The sequence below is a fragment of the Phasianus colchicus genome, chromosome 15 (assembly GCF_987193195.1).
Source record: "Phasianus colchicus chromosome 15, bPhaCol1.hap1.1, whole genome shotgun sequence".
In the NCBI taxonomy this organism is placed as follows: Eukaryota; Metazoa; Chordata; class Aves; order Galliformes; family Phasianidae; genus Phasianus; species Phasianus colchicus.
In genome coordinates, this window is record NC_143450.1 from 16545119 (window position 1) to 16568419 (window position 23301).

The window sequence follows — 23301 nt, forward strand, 5'->3', positions numbered from 1 at the left end:
GCTCTGCTTTCCATCAGATGCCCTCCCTGCCAACAGCACTGAGTATTGCCATAGAAATTCCAGCTGTGCTTGTGCAAAGTTTGTGAGCTGGTGGCATTACAGCTTCAGAGGCAGCTCAAAACATCTCTCCTGCTGTTTTCCTCTTTCCTTTTTCACTTTCTGCCCTTTCTCCCTCACCCCCTTTTTTAAAACAAAATAACCTCCCACTTTTCTCTCTGCTATTGACCTGTGGACTTGCTCTTAGACAAAGGATCTGGGCCTCCTGGGCAGAGGAATTTGTTGGTTAAGCCAAAAGGAATGAAAATGGCACCATATCCCACTATGTGAGCACTTAGCAGTGATTCAGGTTTGCTGTTAGATAGTAGGTAAATGGAAGTCATTTTGACCCCTCCTCCCTATAGATAAGAGTAAATGTTATCTTGTTACAGCACTGATGGCATGTCCAGTACTATCTCAGGCATGGCAGAGGAAAGGAAAATGTGGGATTTGGGAATACCCAAGGCAAAACTGGAGCTTAGCTGAGGAATGTTGTCTGTGGGTGCAGCATTTTAGTTTTCAGTGTCTGTGTAACATAATCTCCAGCAGAATTTCTGTATTTTTGGACTGATCCCTAGTGAGGCTGTGGAAGCTGCGTTGCAGGGAGGTTTGCTGCTGCACAGCTGAGGAGTAAGGCAATTAACTAAAGCTGAGGCTCCGTGGTTAGACAAAATGTTTAAACGAGATGACTGGGGGAAATCCGAGTGGGAACCAAATGTGCTTCGAGCTGCTGGCTGCTATTGAACCAAAGTGTGTTGTTGGGAGTCCTCCTGTGTGCCAGGCTCCTCCGTGTCCCCTGGGTGGGCAGCAGTGGGTGCGTGGGTCAGAGCAGTGCTCCCATCCAGATGTTGGGAAGGCCCCTCCAGGCTTTGTGATGGTGAACAGTTTTGTTGCAGGATTGCAGCATCAATAATTGAATTTTTTTTTTTTTTTTTTTTTTTCCCCAATTCCTACTGAGATGTTGGCAGCCCAAACCCTGGCAGCCTGGAAGATCTCAGCAGTGAGGTAAAAGAACTTTTGTCTAAGAAAGCTGTACTTCCTGAAGATATGCTTTAATTGATGTGGCTGTTAGTGCAGACGAAGGGAGCTGTATTATCAAGCAAGCACCCTATGTGTGCTCTGCTCATGGATGAATGCCCTGTCCCAGGCTGCAGACGTGGTTAGCTCCCAGGCAGTAAATTGCGCCATAGTAAATTAATGAGGCATTTCATAACTTCAAAATTGATCATTTTTAAAAATAAATGTTAATATATTCAATGGAAATTCTCTGATCCAACCCTGTCGGCCAGTGCACGCGTTAAGGGAAGGAGTCAATCAAGATGTAATTTTGTGATCCTGTAATTGAGAACGACTGTGTATTCTTCCTAACTCGCACTTTTTTATTGCTACAGCTCTATTACACGTAGCCATAAAATGCTGTTTATGCCTATTCAGTCATTCTCTTGACCCTTATTTTAAATACATTTTTTTCAGAATTCATTTTAAACTGAAAACATGTCAATCTCTGCAGGTAATAAGAGTGCTAATAGGAAAACACTCCTTAACTGCAGGCTTTTTTGATGCATTACACATCAATTGCTAATTGGACTTGGAGAAATTGCTGAAATATCTTATAAATGTTGGGTCTGATCTGCTGGAACGTTCCTCTGGATCTCTGTCAGTAAAATCAATTACCCGACATCTGGTCCCTTTCCATTTTTTTTAAGCCCAGAACAGTTTGGATTTGCAGAGTGCAGTATTAAAAGCTGGCTGAGAGTTGACATAAGTAATACAGGTCACAGCTTGGAACGATTTATATTTCTTAGCCTGATTTCCTAGAGAAATGACACTCGTGTTATCTTGCAGCATACGTGTTTGCATGAGGATGTATCCCTTCTTCTGGCAACTTTGAACCCACTGACAAGGTTTATCACTCTTTTCTAATGATAGAGTCTTTGAAATGGAGAAATCCCAACAAATTTAGCAACAAGACCCAGACAGCAGAGAAAATCCTTTTTAGAGCTTTAGGAAGGGCTGAAGTGTGTCCTCATCTTCTGGCTGAGGCAGAGAGGCAGGGATCAGCTTGTGGGGTGCTCAGGGGAGCAGAAAGCTTCCCCAGAGCTCAGGCTTTGGAAGACAGCCCTTGGATTGTTTGCTTTGGAGTGACTCGAGAGTTAAATCAATCTTAAAGAGGTGCTCGAATGCACATTTACAATGTTCTTGGTCTCGTTTGTGGCCAGGTTGGATGGGGCCCTGGGCAACCTGATCTGGTGCCTGATGTAGTGGTTGGCAGCCCTTCCCTATGGCAGGGAGTTGGAACTGGGTGATCCTTGAGGTCTCTTCCAACCCAACCATTTTGTGATCCCACCTGCAAGGTTATATTCCTGCCTGCAGCACAGTGCTTTGAGGCACATAAGTATTTTTTACAGCCTCCAATTTGTGCAGCAGCCTTGTAGAGGCTGTGATAGCTGGTAGCTGCCCTCCTGCTCAGCCCTTGGGTTTTCATCTCGTCTTCTCACTGCCTTCCTTGTTTTTATCTTCATCCTGTTGTCTTTAATAAAAAGATCTTTATGGAACAGTGTCTATTATGCACATCTCCCTCTTTTATCAATAATTCATTAAACAATTTAGAGTAGAGAGAAAAGGCACCAAAACCAACAGTGGGAAGTGATCGGAGCTCAGGAACTGCTCTGTGTGGTTTGTTCCGTTTGCTGGCTCTGCCCATGATGTTCATGGCAGAGGTATTTGGTTCTCCCTGTAGATCTGGCTGTAAAAAATACTGTGTGCTTTTCTGCTGCATGGAGAAACGTTCCCTGGGAAATTGATTGATATTGAGCAAAAATGGCACCGTGCTCCTGGAGCCGGTGTTTGATTTTTGCAGGGAAGCAGACGTTGCATATGTGCTTATGAGAGTCTGCTGGGCACAGCAATTACTGGTTCATCAAGAATTAAAATTCACCAGTGGCTGCACAGTCATTTGCACTGAAGCTTCTAGTAATAAAGTCAAAACCGTTTCAATGACATGTAGGGATTAATGCCTGGCTCCAGCAGGCAGCTTGTTTTTGCAGACAACAATCTTTGCCCGTTGTTTTGATACACGTAATGTTGCCGTAACCAAACACCTTCTGCACTCCTTGAAGCTTCACATTAAGATTCACCTTTACTTCTTTCCTCCAGATGGAAACTATGAAGATTTGCTTTGTTTTCCTATAACCTTCTGTGCTCCTGGCGCGAGCCATGCGGTGTCGAGTTGGTGTGATGCTCCATTAACTGCTTTGGAGCAGTCTAGGATCCGAGTGTGGGGATAGTGTGCTGCTTATTCAACGGGTAGTAACTTCCCAGCATCGTTTCACACCCCCCTGTTAATAAATGCAGCCTTGTCACCACAGAGTTTATCCTCTAAGGAAAGCTAAAGGCTTCTCTCAGTGTGCTCCTGAGTCCAAGTTGGGCTCTGGTGATGCTCCTTTCAGCACACAAAGCAGCACGCTGCATAGATGGAGCTCAAGCAGTCCTCTGGAGGCAGATGGATCCCCAAATACATAAGATGTTAAACAAGTTCCCATACTTCATCCTGGCTTCTGCCACTAAGTCACAGGAAGGGATAACATTATGAGTTTGTAATTTATTTCCATATTCTTTAATCATATTTCAGTGGCTGTTTGCTTTATGACCTTTAAAACCACCTTAGATTTAGATTGATAAATGGATGGCAAATAAATTTAGCAAAATAAGCAATTTCAGCCTATGGAAGGTCAGCAGAGGGCTGTGCAATCACGACTTCCATTAATATGTTATATTTCAGTCAAAAGCTTTTAAACGCTGAAGGTTTTCAGAGGGAAAGCCTATAGCTTTGATGAATGGGTTTCTTCTAATAGCTGAATGGAAAATGAAAACCAAAGCAAGGGAGGAACCACCTTGCTGCTGCCTGTGTGCAGCCCAGCACTGCAGTGAGAACATGGACTGTCAGCCTATACAACCATTTGAATATTGTTAATTGCTAACTGGCAGAGATTATTCTTAATTACCACTGTTATTACGCAGAGGGCAGGTAAACCAAAGAGGCATTGCTATGAGCAGACCCAAATGGGGAGGTGGAGAGGAGCTGCATGGCATTAACCCTTTGTTTCTCACCAGCAGCATCAGTGAGGTCTGGGTGGAGGATCTGACCTCTCTGAGGAGGTAAAGTTTGTTGTGTTTGTTCCTTGCTGTGTGTTAGTTCAGCTATTTCCATAACCGTGTTCAGGACTCTCTTATTTGCTGGAGTGGGGTGGGTTGGAGTAATGGAGAAAGCAGTGTTGGAGGCTGTCCTGGGACTGAGGTGGTATTTCTTCATGCTGACAGCTATTGGAGTAGGTAGTTGGATCTGCTGAAAGCAGCAGAGAGAGGACTGAGAGAGATCCAGGAGTGACATGAAAGGAGGAGATTAAAAGGAGTGTTAGAGCTTATTTCTGATTCTCAGAGTTTTTGCTACAAGTGCAGTTGAAAACCCATTGTAGGTTCTCTCTCTCACCCTCAAACAATGACATAAAGTCAGTTCTGGCTCCTAAGAGCAGTGGGTCAGATCATCAGCCCGGAAATGTCTTGGTATAAGAATATGTTGATTGACTTTTGGAAGCTGAAGTTGTCATAGAGTGGCTGTGCTCGTGGGGCTGGGGGGGTGTGTGGGCTGGCAACTGGGAATGGAGGGACTGATGCACACCATGGCTGTGGGGCAGGAGCAGGGCTTGGTGTGTGTGGGCAGGTGTGCTGTCTGCAGAGCCAAACTGTTTATTAGTGCCTGAATTGCCAGTGCTGTTTGCCTCTGATTTAGTATCGCTTAAGAAAGTGATGTATGATTTCAATTAGGAAGCAAAGATGCTTACTGCATCTCCATGATATGTTTGGAAGGAGAAAAGTGCTTTGCACAGTCTTTCTGTTTCGGGGGAGGTAAATGGAGCAAAGGGTGCCGTGGGTTGCTTGCTGCAAAGTTATGTCAGAAGTTGGCAGGGAAGGAGGACAGCATCACGTTCATCCTGTGTGTGCCAGAGGCCATGCAGTCACTGAGTGGAGACATGAGGGGGTCATCATGCAGGTGGGAAGGACACCTAAGGGTGGCTGTCCAACCTTCTGCCCACCCCCACCATGCCTGCTGACCGTGTCCCCAAGTGCCACAGCTCCATGGTTCTGAACACCTCTGGGCATGGTGACACCTCCACCTCCCTGGGAGGCCTGTGCTGGTGCCTGACTGCTCCTTTGGAGAAGAAATTGTCCCTGAGATCCAACCCATATCTCTCCTGGCATATGTCAAAAATGGCTGAAGCCAAAATCAATTGTTTGGTGCTTTTCACACACTTCCACCGTTCTTGCCTAGATATTGGTGGCTCCAGAGATTGAGGGTGCTGCAGACAGCCAAGCAGCCACTGTGCAGCACCCTAAAAAAGCAGCATCCACTGCCACCTCCCACCTCACAAGTGACTGCTCCGGCTCTACCTGCAGAGCCCATCACTTTCCTGCATCTTCTCCAGCCCAGGACAGCACATCTTGTTTTGCCTTTGGCTTTCCTTTTAATTAAAGGTGACTTCATCACATTGCAGCACCAGTGCCCTCACACCGCTGAGCTCTGCTCCCCTTCATGCTGTCCATCCTCAGCTGAGATTCCCACCACCACGTTTTTGAGCACAAGGTGAGGCTGACAGTGAGCTCTCCAGATTCATGTACTATCCATGCAGTCCTCTAGGCTCCAGTGAAGCCCTTATAAGATAATAAGAAGTTAATGAAACGTGGCACTCTACACCTCCACTACAGTTTTCATCCAGGGATCTCTGCGTTTCAGTTAATAAATATCAGTGAGAGTTGCAATAGTCTGGCTGGGTGCTGTGGGGTTGGCTAACGTGGCTGCAGACATTTTGCTTTGGGGTGCCTCTGTCTCCAGCACTGCAGGAATAGGGGGAGAACTGCAGGCTGGCAGCCTGAAATGGTATGTAAAGGGAAGGAGTTTGGTGATACTGAATGTGGGTGAAGAAATGGAGGATGAGGTCAGCAACCACATCACAGAATGGCCAGGGCTGGAAGGGACCTCAAGGATCATGAATCTCCAACCCCCCTGCCACAAAGAGGGCCACTGACCTCTCCATTTAATATTAGACCAGGCTGCCCAGGGCCCCATTTCCCAGCCCTAATGTGCCCCATTGTCTGCAGGATGGCTGTGGCTGAGTCACTCTCTTGTGCATTTCTCCTTTTACAGAGGTGTAATGGGCTCTGCTGGCTGGGTTAAGTGTGGGGTTGGCTTTTAATTCCATTTGAAGTTGAGATTTCCCAGGGCCTGGGGCCCTTCTACTCCACTTAGGCACATGGAGCTCCAGGCAAGGTAACACCTGACCCTACAAATGTCCCTTGCTGAGCCAACAGAACCCTGCACAGAGATAGGATAGAGAAATCACTGCTGTGATTGATGTGAGTGCGTTTCTGCTGTGTACTGTCTGTGGCAATGCATCTGGAGGGAAAAGTCCATCATTTTCCAGGTTATTGAATCCCTGTGTAGCCCACAGACACGAGGCTAACAGTTGCCATTCTGTTTGCTTCAGAAATCCGTGTAATCCCACCTATTGGCTGGCTCCTTTCACAGGCATTTCTTGTCCTTTGTGGCGTTTTGTAAAAAGAAATTGGACAACCAGACTGAAAAATACCATTTTATTCTTCGTGCTGCCTAAGCAATATTTGAAAATAAGCTCCCTCTGCATTTGTACCAATTTAATTTAAAACCGCTCCTATAGATCAGTGATATTAAGGTGCTGCTCAGCATCTTTCATGGGCAGCAGCATCTGTGCAGAGGCAAAGATATTAAAAAGCACCAAAGTGGCTGCTCTGCAGCTCTCATTGAGCCTAATACCCGCTTTCATATGGTTGTGGGTCCTGGGTTCTTCTCTGGAATATATGAGGCCCATTGCAGGCAGTATGAGAGATCTCCTGCCTCTCAGCATCTGACGTGAATCCCTGATTGGCTCCACATGTCAGCCCCAAAAGCCCGAGGTTTTACACTTCTTGCCTTGCTTTGTCTTCTTGTTAATGATGAATCACAGCCCATTTGTTAATATTGCTCAGTTAAATCTCTGCACCTTTAACTGTGGTCCTGGAACAAGCATTTACCAGAGATTTAAGCAAAGACTGCTACTGTAATTCCTATTCTCCACCTACCAAAATTGGATTTCCTATACATTATTTAGAGCTGTTTACTATCATCCTGCTGTGATGAAGACAAAAGCTTTGTGGCTTTTCTGCTACAATCTGTTGCTAGCTTGTAATGACATCTCCTCACGGAACTGTCAGCACAAGGGTGCTTCTTCCACGAGCGCAGATCAGAAAGGATTTACATCTGCAGAGTGTCACCACTGAGGAAACTCATGAAAACCACTTCTCATACAGCTGCTTCAGGTTGCATTGTCATCTGGTTTTTTGCTGGGAGAAGATGAGCCTAATAGGAATGAATCAGTGCTGAGGTCACCTCCCTGTGGCCAAAGCAACCCACGACAACTGAAGACCACCTTTCCTGAGCCCTCCTTCCATGGCCCTGGAGCCAGCACTGATGTGCAGTGCTGCTTCTCGAAGGCATGGAAGAAGGAAGAATCTCAAAGCATTGAATAGGATCGTGCAGTGAGAAGCCTAAGGGAGAGCGGACCTGAAATCTCAAATTAGTGGAAAACTGCTCATTTTTTTTCAGCCTTTCTACATCCCTCGTGTTCTCGACTCCCTGTGACCACACTGCGTGTACCTGTAAATTTCTCTTTGCTCAGGGATGGCTGTCCTAGGGCAGGAAGGATGCTGGTTCAGCAGAAAGCAGAGCAGCGTGCTTACCCAGGCACTGCCTTGTGCACCAAGGGAGAGCCAGCCCCAGGCAAGGGGCAGGGACCAGAGAGCAGCACATGACTCAGAGTCATTTGAGAATATTTCCCTTAATGATTCTAGTAATTGGGTCTTTATTTTAATGGTGTAACAGAGAGATTTCTTTGCCTTTATTCTCTTTGAAGGCCTTTAAGAACAGCTCTGCAGTAAACCCCAGCAATAAGAAAATGTGAATGGGCTAATATAGGCATTATGTACAAGTAGACATTCTTATTGGAGGATTAATTAATTCTTAACCTGTTGCACAACAAATATGATCTGTGTGAAGCAGTGCAGGTAGCAATAACCAGTGCTCTGCAAAGTTTTTCCCACCCAATGCTGTGCAAATGTAGAATTAAGGAGAGCAAAGGCAGACTTCGGATCACCTCCTGAAGCCCAGGTGGAGTTTGCTCTTGTGCAAAGATCAGCTCAGGGCATTTGCAACACCAAACTGTCACCACAGCATGTGTCAGAGGAGCTCGTGTTGGGCAATGGGATGGAATGGCTGCAAGGATGGGGCTGGCTGCCCCTCTCCCTGCTGCAAATGGGAGAGGAACCCTTTAGAGCATGCTTCCAGGTGGATTTGAGTCACCAGGTATCCTGGTTACCTATTGAGGGGAGAGCTGTAGCTCACCTGGCATGGTGCTCTCCCTTTGCAACTTCGTGTGGGAGAAAGGGACAATTTATCTAAATATATGATGGCTAATGGGCTTATCCTAACTACAGTTAAAATAACTTGCTGAATTATTCATGTGATATTTGGAATCATGGCTATAGGAACAAATTAGCTGACTGCAAACGGGAGACAGACGTTGCTCATTAACGGTGCACAGAAGGAGGCTGAGTGTACCTATGGGTGTTCCATGTCAGCAGTGCTCCTTCTGGGCAGAGGTTGCATGGAAAAGTATCACAGGCTGCACTGCTGGCCAAGCAGCTGGATGTGATCAAAGCATTGCATGGGGCTGGGGTTCTGTGCCCAGCCCTGACATTGCTCCTGAGCTGAAGGTTGTGCCTGAGATAAATGCGTGGCCATCTGATGGGGTATTTATTCTGCAATGCTTCTAACAATAGAAAAGTCCCAGTGTTGCCTGTGCAAGTGGTCCCAGCAAAGATCATTTGGTTCTAGAGGGCTTTTGGAGATAAAGTGGAATGTTAGGTTGCTGGGTATTTAACAGAGTAATAACTTCCTTCTAGGTGTTGTTGAGAAAGTCACATAACGTGGTGGACATCTAGAAAAGCCATCTCATTGACTGGAGATCATCCCATGGGCATTGCCAGCACAGGAACCAGTCTTCCAGCATCAAAGAACTGGTAGATGCTTAAGGACTTAGGATTGCATTAGTGCTGAGGATTTGCTGGATGGTTTGGTGTGCCATCAGATAAGGATGATATAATACAAACAGGGCACGACTTGGATAATGAGGGGCTATATGGGAAGTGATATGATTGCTTGATTAAGATAATAGTTGAAGCATGTGGAGAAGGAAATTATAATTTATATATTGCTGATTGTGAGGTTTATTTTAAGGACATAATTTTAAGATTGTTAAAATCAGAAGGAAAGATTCTGAGCAAAATGAAAGTCACCAGAAGGAAAAGAGAACTTGGGAGTGAACCAGAAATGTCTGAGCCTGTCCGAGAGGGGCTGTGAGCAGAGGGGTGGAGGTGCTGGAGAAGGCAAACATGTGGGCTCCTGTTCTTAGCAAGGGGCAGAAATGGGAGCCCTCGTGTGTTGTGGGTGGTTGGGTGCTGCTTGAGTTTGGCTGGCTGCGTGCAAGCTTCTGCTATTGGCTTTCCCACCACCTGCACCCCATGTTGTTGGGCGGTCCCATTGCATGGGGTCTGAGCTATCCCACCCCACCATGTGCCTTAAGCCACCTGCAGGCGGGCATCTCTGTGCCTCTGGTGCCAGCAGCATGTGAGCATCTCTCCAAGGCAGCAGTTTTCTGCCCGCGCTGCTGATTTGTTCATCTGCAACGTCTTTAATATGATTAATGTGGAGGGTTTTGCAAACTGATCAAGACAGACCTGGTCTGCCAGTAATTTCAGCTAAATTACAGTGATGTTCAATTTCAAACATACCTTTGATACGGTAATAGAAAAAAAGCTAATTTAGCATATTGCACAGACTTTGGGTAAAGCGGAGGCGATGCTGAATATTGATCAAACACACACACTCATGTAGCAATGCTGGGGAATAGTGATAAATACTTCTGTAGAGACTGAGTAGATTTACACTGCTCTCCTGCAAGCTTGTCCCTTAACTCTTAATACCTTTAATTAGAGCTGCTCAGGGCAGGCTTTCAGCTTGTTTCCATTGTGTTCCTATTATGAATCAAAAGTTTATTTGCTGCTCTGGTTGATGTGTGGGAAATAATGATACTGCACATACGCTCACGACTTGTGCAGCCACCATCAAAGTGCCACGGTGAATGAAGCCACCCATGTGTTATGGCCTTGATGCACAATTTAAATAGATGATTTTTCAAGCCAAATAAAACCTTTCACATTAGGCAGCAGTTGAGCCACCTGTATGTGCTCCAAATGCAGATCTCCTCTCTCCTACTTAATAACACAAAATAGTGGTGCGATGGATTTATGTTTGTCAGCAGAGCAGTGAGCTGTCATGCCACAGACGAGTCCACGACTTGTTGTGTCCCATGTGCTGGTAACACCCAGAGCTGGGCTGGGCACTGCGCTGCGATACGGCCATTTAGTTTTCACATACCATATAGTTATGCTTTTATTTTATGTTAATCTCTACTTTTTCCCCCTTTTTTATTCCGGTTCTACCACTATAAGCTCAACAGTGACCCAGGTCATGGTGTGAGAACTCGCTGAGCTCCAGCCACGTTTGCTCTCTAAGGTTTTGGAGAGCAAAGCCAAGGGGACCACTGGCCCATGGGCATAAAGGCACTTGGTGCAAACAGTGCAAACATCCTGGGCAGGTTTGGGTTGGGTGTTAGGAACAATCTCTTCTCCAGGGAGCAGTCAGGCACACACACAGCTGCCCAGGGAGTGGAGGAGTCACCATCCCTGAGATGCTCCAGACTGTGGAGATGTGGCCCTGGGGAACACGGTGGGGTGGGTTGGGGTTGGACTCGGAAACCTGAGGGGTCTTTTCCAACCTGAGTGATTCTGTGATTGTCTCACTTTGGAGTCACTGCTGGTTGGTGCAGTGTAAATCAGGCTGCGTGCCTCCTGTGCTGGGGAACCTGCCTCTCCAAAAGCAGGCTTTAACATTGATATGCTTATAACCAAATACAAGCTTCTCTTAGGGTGAGACCTCAATTTAAGGTTTTATTTTCAGAGGGAAACTAAGTGGGTTAAGCTGAAGACAGCCTAAGAGCTGAAATGTGAGTGCAGGGTGGGACTGGATCCTGCTGAGTAGCAGGCAGAAGCATTTGAGCTGTGCTCTTTGGGCAAGGCAAGGCAGAGGGGCTGCTTATTGGTTTCTTTGTTTCAGTGTTTTTGTGTATTGAGATTTCAGACATTTGTCTGCACCACTCCTGTTGAATTCTATGAATTATAGACCAGGTGAATTTGGAAAAACAAAACCAAAATGGCCACTGAGCCCCAACAGACACACAGTGCACTCTCCACCCTGCTCCATTTGCCAGGAGCTCCTGGGACCCCATGGTGGTGCAGAACGGCCCCTCTGCCTCTGCAGTGAGGTCAAAAGCATTTACGTTAGTTTTGCTTTTGCCAGTGCACTGCCACCTGCTTGGAACAGAAAAGCTGGCAGAAGTCACCCATTTTCAAAGCAAATATTCCTGGTATGTACTCTGAAGATCTGTGGATAAACACAAATAGGCTGCATTAAAAAAAATTACTAACTGGAAGAATTAGTAGAATATTTAAAGTTTCTCTTAATATGTCTAAAACCAACAGAGATGGCAGCTAAAGGTTGGAGTCCAGGGGTGCAATGAATCTTTTAAATCCAAAGCAGTGTGTTTGGATGGAGGAGATACTGGAAAGAAGCATCCTATGTATGTGCAGGTAACTGCAAACACTGCAATACCTTGTTTGCCCCTGATAAATACTGATAATTTATTCAACTTACAGTTCAGCAGATGTTACTGAGATGGTCCCAACCATTCCTTTATTTCAGTGCTGGAGCAAACAGCCTTTGAGGAGACGCTGGGGAGTTGGACTGGATGACCTTTATGATCCCTTCCAACTCAGATGTCCTGTGGTTGTGTCCTGCACGCTGCTGTTCCTTCTGTTGGCACGTGGCCGGGGTGCCTTTGGCTGAGGCTGTTGTACCTGAGCTCAGAATCATGGGCCGTTAGGGCTGGTTTGGATTTCCACTCCCCATCACCCCTTTATATTTTTGTTCATATACATAAGATAATAAGGCTGAAAAAGGAAAATGGGTATGGTGATAGAGAATGTATAAAAAGAGCAGATGATGCTAAGTAATGACCGTTAAACTACACGATAAATCCTTGGCGATGGTACAGAACCTTTGCAGCTGCTCACAAGGTAGAATTATTTCACTGCTTCCAGGCCGTGTACGTGGATATATAAGTCAGTGCATCAGCATCTTCAGGGACACATCCATAATAAAGATAATACTAATTTTCACAGCAATGTTTTTTCCTGTCAGCCAAAGGTAATTAAGTGGTTAAAGGAGAACTCAGTTTGCTACCTAATGTAAAAAATAACTCATGCATTTTATGTCTTTTAGTCTTCTAACTTTCCCCAGTGTCAGGCCACATTGCTTTTGCATTTACTGTAACAACCTTCCAGTAGATGTGAGACAGAACAGCTGGGTTGGGGCTTCCAATCACTTTTCTTTCAGGTCTGATATCCCAGCTACCCACAAACTTCAGGCATGACCAGATCGTAGCTCTGAACTAATCAGATCTAATGTGGAAATGAAAGAGTGGGTCCAAAATGAGGTGAAACTAACAAATGAAAATAATGATGTTAAATGGCAGTAATTGAAAAGGTTTCTGAAGTCTTGGGTGCTGCAGTGATGCACCTTAACCAGCCTTGAGAGCAGTTCTTTGCTTTTGAAAAGTTTTGCAAAGGTTTATAAATTGATGTGAGTCAAAATCTGTGTTTTCCACCACCTGCTCTGTCTCAGCTGATAGAGAAGCTGTCATGGAAAGGAAGTTGGGTTGGCACTGGGAGTTTGTGCTCTGATCTCTGAGGTCCTATAGGAAGTCTGCATAAAATTAGTTGTGTAGACTTGGAAGTGCTCCATGAAGCTGAAGTAGTGAACACATTTTGCATTCCTCGATGCTGCTGTCAGGTTTCTTCTGAGTTTTACTATGCTGATCATTACTTCTGCACCATCCAGTCCAGCGTTCTCTATGGCTGCATAGCACACATTGCCAAATTACCTCTGCAGCTGAAGGGGCTCCATGGCAGAGCAGATTTCTGCTCTCCTCTCTGCAGAATTCCCAGTGGGAACAACCAGAGGTTGTTGTGAATGTTGCATGTGTGTGTGTAAAAGGGAGATCAAAGCCTGGCTTCCATTCTGGCTTGGTGAATCCCTCCTCTCCAGCAGCACTTGGAGGCAGCATCTTCTTCCTTCCTGCCCTTTCCAACCCACTGTGCCTTCCAAATGCAGAAAACACTTTATTTTCTCCTTGTTGGCTTTTTTTGCTTCTCCTTGCATCAGTGTATTAGTGGGAGAGAAGCATGTGTCAGTAAAAGGTGTCTGCAAAAAGGCTGCAACAAAACGCTTGATACTGGGGATGAATGAGCCCTTGAAATTACAGCCTGTGTTCTATGACTCAGTCCTTCTCATGGGTACTAAAGGCATTAATTTCTGACTACTGTCTGCTGTAGGAGGTGATTTTTGTGAAATGCCTGGAAGAGGCTGGTGTGTTTCACTACACACTGTAATGAAGTATGGCAGGTTTTAGAGAGATGAAGGACTTTGCAAAGATGCGGCAGCCTGACACCGGGATTCATTTTGAGCATGAGCTGGTTCCTGTTTTATCTAAGCCTGATTCCGTCATCCTTGGAAAGGAGGGTGCTTGCTTTTGATGGTGAATCTTGCTATAAGTACTTATTTGGCATGCCAGTGAATAGGAAAAGCTATCACGATTTGACATGTGAAACGTGAAGTCTCAATTACTTTTATGTTGTTTTTCCTTCTGTAGATCAAGAGCGAAAAATATATTTTAATTAAAAAGTGAAAGATGATAGCCAGATCTCAGCACGCCTCGTGGAGAGCAATCTAAATGCTGGAGTGCTCCATAAGTCTCGGAGCAGAGCTTACGCTGCACTGCACAGAATGGGCAGCCGAGAGCACTGATGGATTTATTTGGCCATTATCTGACAGCTCCTTTACTTAAGGGAGAAGGAGGCTGTGGATGACATCCTGCATATTCAGATAGCTGTTATTGCACGTCCCTTTCTGTGTTTTGTCTGAAGGAGTGGAGGCTCTGTTCTCCGTCCCACTGCAGTGTGGCATGATGTTTTGTGCTGACCAGAAGTACAAGTGAATTCGCCCACTGGTTCACATTGGTACCTAATTTAAAGGGGGCAATTCTTGACATGTTGGGCAAAAACATCTAATGCTTATAGAGGGTATTTTACTGTAGAAATATTAGCGTGTTCCTTCAGATGTTCTATTTGAGATAAAGACCTTGGCTCCTTCACCTTTATGGGAAGTGAATCAGAACCAAAGCCTGTTGTAGAGCTCCTAGTTTTCAAATCCAGCACACCAATAAAGCGTTTTGTTTTTTTTTTAAGCAGAAAGTTGTACTCACACAACACTGCTCATTTGGGTGTGCTGAATGCTGACCATTAGGAGAAAAGTATTCTCAGAGCAGCCAGGCATCAGAACAGGGAAGTGCTGGAGTCCCCATCCCTGAGGTGTTCAAGAACTGTGGAGAAGTGGCACTCAGGGATGGTGAGATGGGTTGGGGTTGGACTTGGGGATCTGAGAGGTCTTTTCCAACCTGAACGATTCTGCGATTCTTAATATCTACCCCAGCATGATGCTTGCACTTTCCTTTGAGTGCTCCAGCTGCCAAGGTTTGAGCTCACTGCATATTGCTGCTCCTTCAGCAGGAGTTTCCTCAAAGCTGCCCCACCAAGCAAGCTTCAGTGCATCCAAGCCTTCCCGAATAGCACCAGAATCAGGAAATCTTCTGCTGAGAGAATGGCAGTCACTGTGTCGGGTGGTGCACGGCTTAAGCAGAACTCTGTGTATCCAAAAATGTCAACAACTTAAAAAGAAATCAGAATCGGTTATGACAACAATATAGATGGATAAACGATACGGCATTTTAATAGAGTCATTAAAAATGCATTATATGATCTGCATGTCTTGCTGTAAAAGAAAAAAAAAAAAAAAGAGAAGTTTTTAAAAACGGTACCTCTGTGAAATCAGAATGTGCCTGGGAGGTTTTTGTTCTTTGCTTCATTAACACCATGCTGGATGTCACTGCGTGACGCCCCAAATTCGAGGTGCTTTTGGGCCTGGGGAAGGCAGGGGCTGTGGGCAGGGGGGGTGGGCTGTGTGTTACCCAGCACTGGGGTTGGGTGTGGAGTGTGGGGGCACTTTTCCCATCTCCTGCCCTATCGCTTTGCACATGTTTTTAGCCACATAAAAGAGTCCAAGAATGAGTAAATAGGGTCTTTTTACAGCAGTAGTCCTCTTGGTGCTCTAAGTCAGGCTAGAGCTCACGATAATGGTTTGTTTAATATGTAGTTTATGTCACTAATCATCTTTACTTATAAGGAACTGATTACATTTAAACCCTGGGAAGTCAATGAGTGTTGTATTACTGATTTCATTAAGGCCAGCATTTTAATCCCTGCCATCTAAGCTCCATGTTTGAGTAGAAATTCCTCTCGAACTCATTCCTGTAAGTATGAGAGCAATGGGTGAAGCTCCCTGATCATGCCATCCATTATTGTATTTAGTGCCAGGGTAGCTGCAGCGCTAGAAGGACTCTTCAGATAAACGGTCATTAAGTATGACAGTGGTAATGGAATGTGCACTGTGAAATTATCTAATTACTGACACTTGGATCCTGTATCAACAATTTGTTTTGAAATGGAATATAATTAAATTCTTTTGCTCCCAAAGAGCGATAAACTTCCCAACTTCAAATAACTAAGAGAGAACAATAAGTGCCATGTAAAAACAATTTTGAACATTTGGAGGATAATATTCTTGCGGTGTGCTGTGCCTGCTATACCTGAGCCTGTTTGATAGGATCCATTAAAACCTATTGATGATTATGAACATGAAAAAGGTCTTCCCAAAGGAGAGGAAATAGATGAGGGCAGTAACAGATGTCACTGCACCCCGGAATGCTGTGTTGTTGGCGGTGTGAGATATCTACAGCCTGATTTGGAGAGCAGCTCTGTTGTTGGGTTATTTGGGAAGTAATGTAGCAAAATGGACAGATGCATCTAATCTGTTATTCAGAACTGGAATGATCATAGATGTCAGAAGGTGGAAGGTCATCACTGCAACTTGGACGGTGTGTGACAGAGAAATGTAACAGAGCTAACTGGGCACTTGGAAAGGTGCCTGCAGCCATTCCTGGTCCAGATCTGCTCGTTTTCTGTAACTCTGAGCATGTGAGGGCTGCAGATCAGCCAGTGTTTTACAATGTCACCCGCTGCCTTGTGGTGTGTCCTGAAGGGTGGGGGGCTGAAGGGGGCTGGGACTCCTCTGCCTCCTGATGCATGGGGCAGCACTGCTTTGGCTGTGCCAGGAGGCTCCAGTGGGACACAGGGGAAACAGGCTCCCGAAATACTTTGAGGAGTGCCTTTCTGGGCACTGGCACGTGTACTTATGTTCAGAGCAAGAGGCAAGTTTAGGAAACAAAAGAGGACCTGGATAAGAAAAATGTTTTCTGGATGACATTGCTTGTTTCTTGCTGTGGCTCCTCCTTGTTTATGTCTTTAACAAGAAATCTAGGTTGCATGCAGGTGGTTGGCTTTTTTTTTTTCCTTTCTTCTTTTTAAATGTTGCTTTTCCTCTACTAGCAAGGAAGCCTAGGAGTAGTGTTGTCTTCTTGTTATTTTTATTTTTTGAATGAATTAATAAACAGATAACCCAATGTTACAAACAATGTCATCACTCGAATATCACAGCCTGTAATTAAAGTCAGAGTGGCCCTGTTCATGACCATCTGATGTTTACGGCCGCTGCTTCTGAAGTGCATTGTGTTCCAGCATCCCCTTGGCTCGTGTCCATTCCTGCTTTAACCTCAATGACTTTGGTGTAGTTATTTCAGTACCGGACTTCGCCTGTTTTCTCTTCAGCAGAATATGAAGTCTGCTGCTCGCTCATCAAATATGGAACCGTGTACAACTGGGCAGCCTAATGCTAATGGAATCGATGCAGCAAAAGAGATCTCACAACCCCTATGTGCTTTTTACAATTTACTTTGTTCGTCACCCATTAATTCTTGTATTGATTTTGCTATAAAACACAAACTGCATTCCTATCACAGCCCAAGAAAAAAGCACATTGATTATATTGGAACAAGGTATGTTGTAAAAATGAAATGCCCCAAACATTTAAATGTAGTAAGCTCTGCTAAAGTACATAAATCACGTTGTTTAATGTTGTAAATGAGTGCTGCCGCCTTAAACAAGGGGAAAAAATGGCACTATAAAACAATTTTGACAGAAAATAACAGTCTCTGTTTCTACGAACCTGCCATTTTAGAAATGCTATCAATAATGGTTATGGCTGTTTGCAGGTGGGGGAGAGGAAGCATTCTCAATATCCCCTTTAGAAAGTTCCTTCAAAGTCACTTTCCAAAATTGACAACGTTGGTGTTTCACCTAGCTGTAAATAAGCCCGACTATTACTGTGTCCTGTTTACTTTTATCATTCACTCATCAAAAACGTTTTGATGCATCATTGCTAATGATCGTTTCACGAGCCAAAGTCAAAAGGTGTGCTCTGCTGTTATCACTGGGGAGGGAACTGCAGTAACATCGAGGGCACGGGTGCATCAGAGGCTCTATGGGAGCTGGCTCAGACCTAATTCCCTCTTCTCTGAAAGAGCTGCCAGCACAGGCAGCCAGGGAGCAGGGAGTCCCTGTCCCTGAGGTGCTCCAGAGCCATGGGGATGTGGCACTGGGTGATGTGGTCAGTGGGTATGGTGGGGTGGGCTGTGGTTGGGGAATTGAGATGGTTGTTTCAACCTTAATGAGTCTATGAAACCCTGCACAAGTCTGGGAGAGCTTTGGAAAGCCTGCAGTGAGCAAGCAGAGTGGAGGCAGCAGCCAGGCAGGGGTGGGCTTGGGTCCAGCAGGGATGGAAAGGAGAGTGGGGCTAAGGAGGATTTGCAGTGGTGTGAACTGCTTAAAACCCCGAGCTGCTCCCAAGGTTTTCAGGATCCATGGAGATAGATTTGAGGGGGGAGGGAGGGAGGAAGAAAGCAAAACTGAGGGTGATTAAGAGAGCTTCTGTGCATTTGTTCAACATTTAAGCTGGTCAGAGTGGGGGCCTTGGCTTCCCTCTCAGCACTGTGTGCTAAAGAGCTGGTGCCAGCTTGTCCTGAATGTGCCTGGGAAAAGGGAGAAGTAAACTCACCCCAGTTTAAGGCTCTCAGAACAGGGATGGGGCTGTTGTCTTTGCCTAACCCTTGCGTGGGTCCTTCTGCTATTTTGGTTATTGTTCCATATTGCTTGAGATATTTACCTTTTTTCAATTCATCTTTCCTCCTGTGCTTTTCTCACCTGAATATCAGCACGGCCAGTGCAGAATCAGGGACTGCTCTGCCAAAAGTGGTTTATCTGCCAGCTAAAGCCTCCCTGCCTGCAGCTGCATCACCCTAACGCCCAGCAGGACTCACGTGGCATTGCTGCAGACTTTGTTTAGTGAGAGCAAAACTTGGCCCATTATTCCAGGAAAGATTTGGTTCAGGAAATGTGGAAATTCTCAGCTCTGTGGGACGGCGGGTCTGTTCTGCAGGGCACTCCCTCACCCACCCCACCCTCTCCCTTCCTCTAAGACACAGAGAAAAAAAATCATGGAATGACATCAGTGTTGAAACTCCCCTGAAACAGATTCATGTTCCTGCAAGGGAAAGTCCATGAGGATGGTGCATGTCTGAAATCAGCTCCAAAGCTTTTCTCAGTTAACGGTCACCATAAATGATCTCAGATCTCTTGTCTAGGAAGGCTCTATTTTCCAGCTTTTTACTGGGGAGGTTAATTTTGAGCTAAGATGCTTAGTGCTACAGAGAGCAATTAAGCAATCAAAAAACGAGGACACTTTTATGAGTATTTTAGTATATGGAATAGGGTTTTGTTTAGTTTGTAATGTAACATTTGTTTCAGAGTGCTGGGGGAAGGGAAATGGGGGCTGTGATCTTGCTACAGGGATCTGCGATGACATGGATGGGGTTTGGGTGGGAGCACATGGGCTCCTTGCCCCCACTGCACCCTGAACCTGCTCCAGCAGCAGCAAGGGCTGTTTTGATCCTTTTCCTGTTCTATTATTCACTATGGTGTAAAAGTACAAGGGAAACGATGTATGAAAGGTGCATTTACACTGATATGAAATGATTGTTTCCTACACAGCAAACACTCAGCGGGCACCAGGGCTGCATTTGCAATAGCTCCTTTCACTTCTTCTTAGTTTTATACTGGCGCACTACAGAAATGTTCTGCGGTGTTTCTTTGGCTCTTCATCACAAGGATTTCATTTCTTCCTCAGATCAGCCTTCAGGACTTGATCAGGGCAAAGCTCTGTGGGCATTTTGTTCTCCTAACAGCCCCTTTGGTTGGCTGCTGCAAACGAAAGCGGCTGCTGAGAGGCCCCATGCCACGTGCATGGTGCAGAGCTGCCCCAGCAAATCACCTGCGGGATCTCAGAGGAGCTGGAGAGGAAGAGCATTAAGAGAAACGCCTCATCCATTTTTTTATGAGGGCTAAGCCCATCGAGCTGTCTGATTTCTCTGTGCAGCTGGCTGTGATGGACGGAGAAGTGGCTTAGATGGATGCTTTGGTACCACCTGATGGAGCTGTTAGAAAGGCTCAACAGGAGCGAGGAATTAGAGGCAATCCTCTCTCTAACATCAGAGTGCTGGATGTCTGGGCCAGGCTTTGTTAGGCTCTGCTCAGAACCTGCTCTGTAGTGACTGTTTCCCTATGGATGCACAGCCGTGTTCTGGGGAAGTGCAGTGAAACTGAAACAGGCAGCATGGCTTGTGGGATTCTCCATGGGATAAAATGGGGAGGGGAGAAGCAGAGGTACAAAGGTGCAAGGCTAAATACCAGAGCCCTTTCTCCCCTGTTCTCCTTTGTGGAGGTTTTCTAATGAGCATCCTCATCTTCTGTAACTCCTCACAGCTGTGAATGGTTAATGCAGGAGCCAGGCCAGGCTGCAGCTCACCACTCATATTTTGGGTCACTCAGGGCTTTTTTCTGTGAAAGTTTTATGAGCCTGCCTAGTATTTATCTAATGAGAGTAATTACTCACAACTGTATTTACTTGATCCATTTGGGTAAAGACACCTCTCCTGGAGGTGGTGTGCTGCTTTGTCCCATCCCCAGACCAGCACAGCTTGGGGCCTGCAGGATGGTTGGGGTGAGTTATGTTTTCATGTTCTTTTTGGTCTTTAAGCTGCATTGAACTTGTTTCTAAGAGAAAATGGAAGTTGCAGTACAGTGCTGAGAACTGGTGGCAGAAGCTGTGCACGGAGGGAAAAGCCTCACCTGTTTGGTTTGCTCACTTTCCTGGTTTAAGATTGTAGGTTTTTCTTTTTTCTGGTCTGGAATGCTGTTTTTATAAGTGGGTGTTATAGTTAGGCTGTAAGCCAAGCAGCTGCTTGCATTCCATGCCCTGTGGGGCAGAAGGGAGCCCAGCTCCCGGGGTCCCTCAGGTCACCATGCCGGCCTTGCTGTCCCTTGGGGCAGCTCCTTTTCTCAGTAAGTCTTTATAAATTACAAGTGCTGTTTCAGAATGGCCCAGCAGCACTTCTGAGAAGGTGCTGTGCCCTTTCAGAAGTGCTTTTCCTTGCTATAATTATTAGAATTGCCTCTTTCTGCCTCAGACGCAGGTAATTGTTACTGCTGTACGATGCTTCCCTGGATGATTATCGGTTGACTTGTATTAATATTTACAATAACTTTTTTTGTTAGTAATTTTTTTTTCTTGCTACTACAGGAAATGAAATGCAAATTAACAACTGTAAAGATTAAAACATAATGAAATGGGACATGAACTCTGGAGAACTAATGAATAAAGTGGCTCGGAGGCACAAAAGATGTCCTTCAAAAACAAACAGAGATAAATAAGGAGATAAATAATTTTGAGGCAATAAACTGATGGAGGGAGAGAAAGAAATACCGAGTGTGGGATAAATTGTTTCACACCGAACTTATAATTGCATTCCTTTTTCTTAATAAAAAGGTGAAGTTTCTCCCCAAAGTTAACCAACTGTATAATCATTGCACGGTAGGTCTTTCTGGATGTACAAATCAGCATATGAAAATGTCTCTCTGTTTGCTCGTACTGTCCTCATCTGGTTGTTTAATAAATATGTTGGGCTAATGGATAGAAGCAACGCTGTTTTGAAAGCATTTTTGTCTCGTGCTTTTTCATAGCAGAAAGGAGGACCTGAGGCTGCTGAGTGCCTTTCTGAGGATTTAAAGCCTGTCTGTGCTGATAGTTATTAGCATCTCCTTCAGCAAAGCCCTGCCAGCTTTGTCCTTCATGAGGTTTGGCTTCGTGGGTGCTTTTAAGACTGAGCCTTGTTCCCTCTTTACCAAAGGGCTGGGGGTGATGCTTGTGTGCAGGTGCCCTTGTCTGACTCTTAGGAGTAAAGTCTTGATTGCCTGAGTCACTGCACCTGATGCATCTGGAGCTGGCTGTGTTACCCTGCATTGCTATGCTTTTATTTCAGTGGTTTAAGTTGTCTTAAATCTTGTGAAATAGCGTGCCTTTAATTCAGTGCATCTTTAGTGCTGTTTCATGTGCTATTTTGTATAGCATAGCTCTAGCACAGCGCAGATATTGGCATACCTCAAGTATTTAGGTACGAGTCTGAACTACCTCCCCATGAAATCAAAAGAGGAGTTTCCAAGGCACTGCACTGGTGGGGCTCATCCTTCAGACTCTCGCTTTTGCTGGGGCTGGTGCCCTCTGAACTCACGTGGTTAAGCTATATAAGCTGGTATTTTGGAGGTGATGGAGGGGAGCTGCTCCGGTGTGATGCATGGGTTTGGGTTATGACAGTTTGTTGCCTGATGGCGATACAAACCTTTCTATAATCCCAGGCTGTTTGGATTATCCAATCCTAGCCTGAGCTGCTTCTCTTTTTTCTGCTGCCCTTTCCAATGGCTTCATCAGGGAATCCAGGGACTATGAGGTATCTGGGTGCTCCCAGGTGAAGATGCTGCCTTTGTAGGAGAGCCTGTGCCTCTCTGGAAGTAAATTTTGATTTAACACTGAACTTGAAGGTTTTTCTCTGCTCTCAGTGAGAAGGGGCAGTGTTGTAAAAATGGAAGTCTTTTTTTTTTTTTTTGAAGGCAATTCACGCAGACACCATTTGTAATTATTCTTGGTTTGATGTCAAAGTAATTGTGTGTGATACTGCATTTGTTATCATACACTGAGTTGTGATAGCAAAGAGGAGGAGCAAAAAAAAAAAAAAAAAAGCAAAGCAGTCTTATTTCATACAACTAGCTCTTACTCTTTTTCCTCTGGTCATTTGTACTTCAGGTTCCTTGGATGGCCAAGCCCTGGCACAGCAGATGTAATAAACGCTCTCTCCTGATTGAAATGTTTTCAGCTTTCTATCATAGTCTTCTTGGCTCTTAAATGTCATCCTTAATCTCTAGTTTCAGCTTTGCAGTTTTTGGTGGCCTCGAGTCTGAAGCTCGATTAGTTGGAGTTAGTGCTTCCCAACTTGGTAGCACCGCGTGATGGCTGAGCAATTAGACTGAGCATAAAAGTAATGTCTCGTATCCTATTACCTGTGGAAGATGATCTATCCTAGTAAATACATCTGGGGGAAAAACTCCTATCAACACTGATATACATTCCCCTCTGCCTTTCTATAACCTTGGTGGCTAAGTTATAAAAATATTTCATCTGCTGAATGCAGACTTAGTTCTAGGAAGTGTGTGTTTTGGCTCTACATAAATAAAAATAACGGGCCCTGGTTTTCACTTATACTGGGAACCACTTAGATCATTTTTGGGGCTGTCGTAGTCTTACTGGAGCTGGTGGTGTTGGGACACCTGCACCCAATGAGTGTTTGCTGTGGGGTGGCTCATCCCATAAGTGCCAACCTGCACTGGGCATTGCATGGGGCCTGGGCTGGGATGAGGAACCGATCTAATTAGGTTTTGTAACTGAAATCAGTATTAAGATCTGTCATTTCCACTGTACAAATATTCCAGCTGAAAGGATTATATTTACAAGAGCTATTTCTAATTGAGCATTTTACTTGGCTCGCCTGCAAACAGAATATAAAT

General features: G+C 45.2%; 1 protein-coding gene across 4 annotated transcripts in view; it reads left to right on the plus strand.

Annotated features, from left to right (window-relative positions):
- The window catches only part of LOC149915934 (uncharacterized), a 68422-nt gene that overhangs the window by 9208 nt on the left and 35913 nt on the right, over positions 1-23301 (plus strand). The window contains exon 1 of one of the 4 annotated variants that reach the window (XR_016471334.1): positions 20144-20407. The exons of 2 other annotated variants lie outside the window; for them this stretch is intronic. The gene's annotated coding sequence lies outside the window, so the exon portion shown is untranslated. Of the gene's footprint in view, positions 1-20143; positions 20408-23301 lie in introns of those variants that run through there. One more of the 4 variants, XR_016471335.1, reaches the window with a different exon arrangement.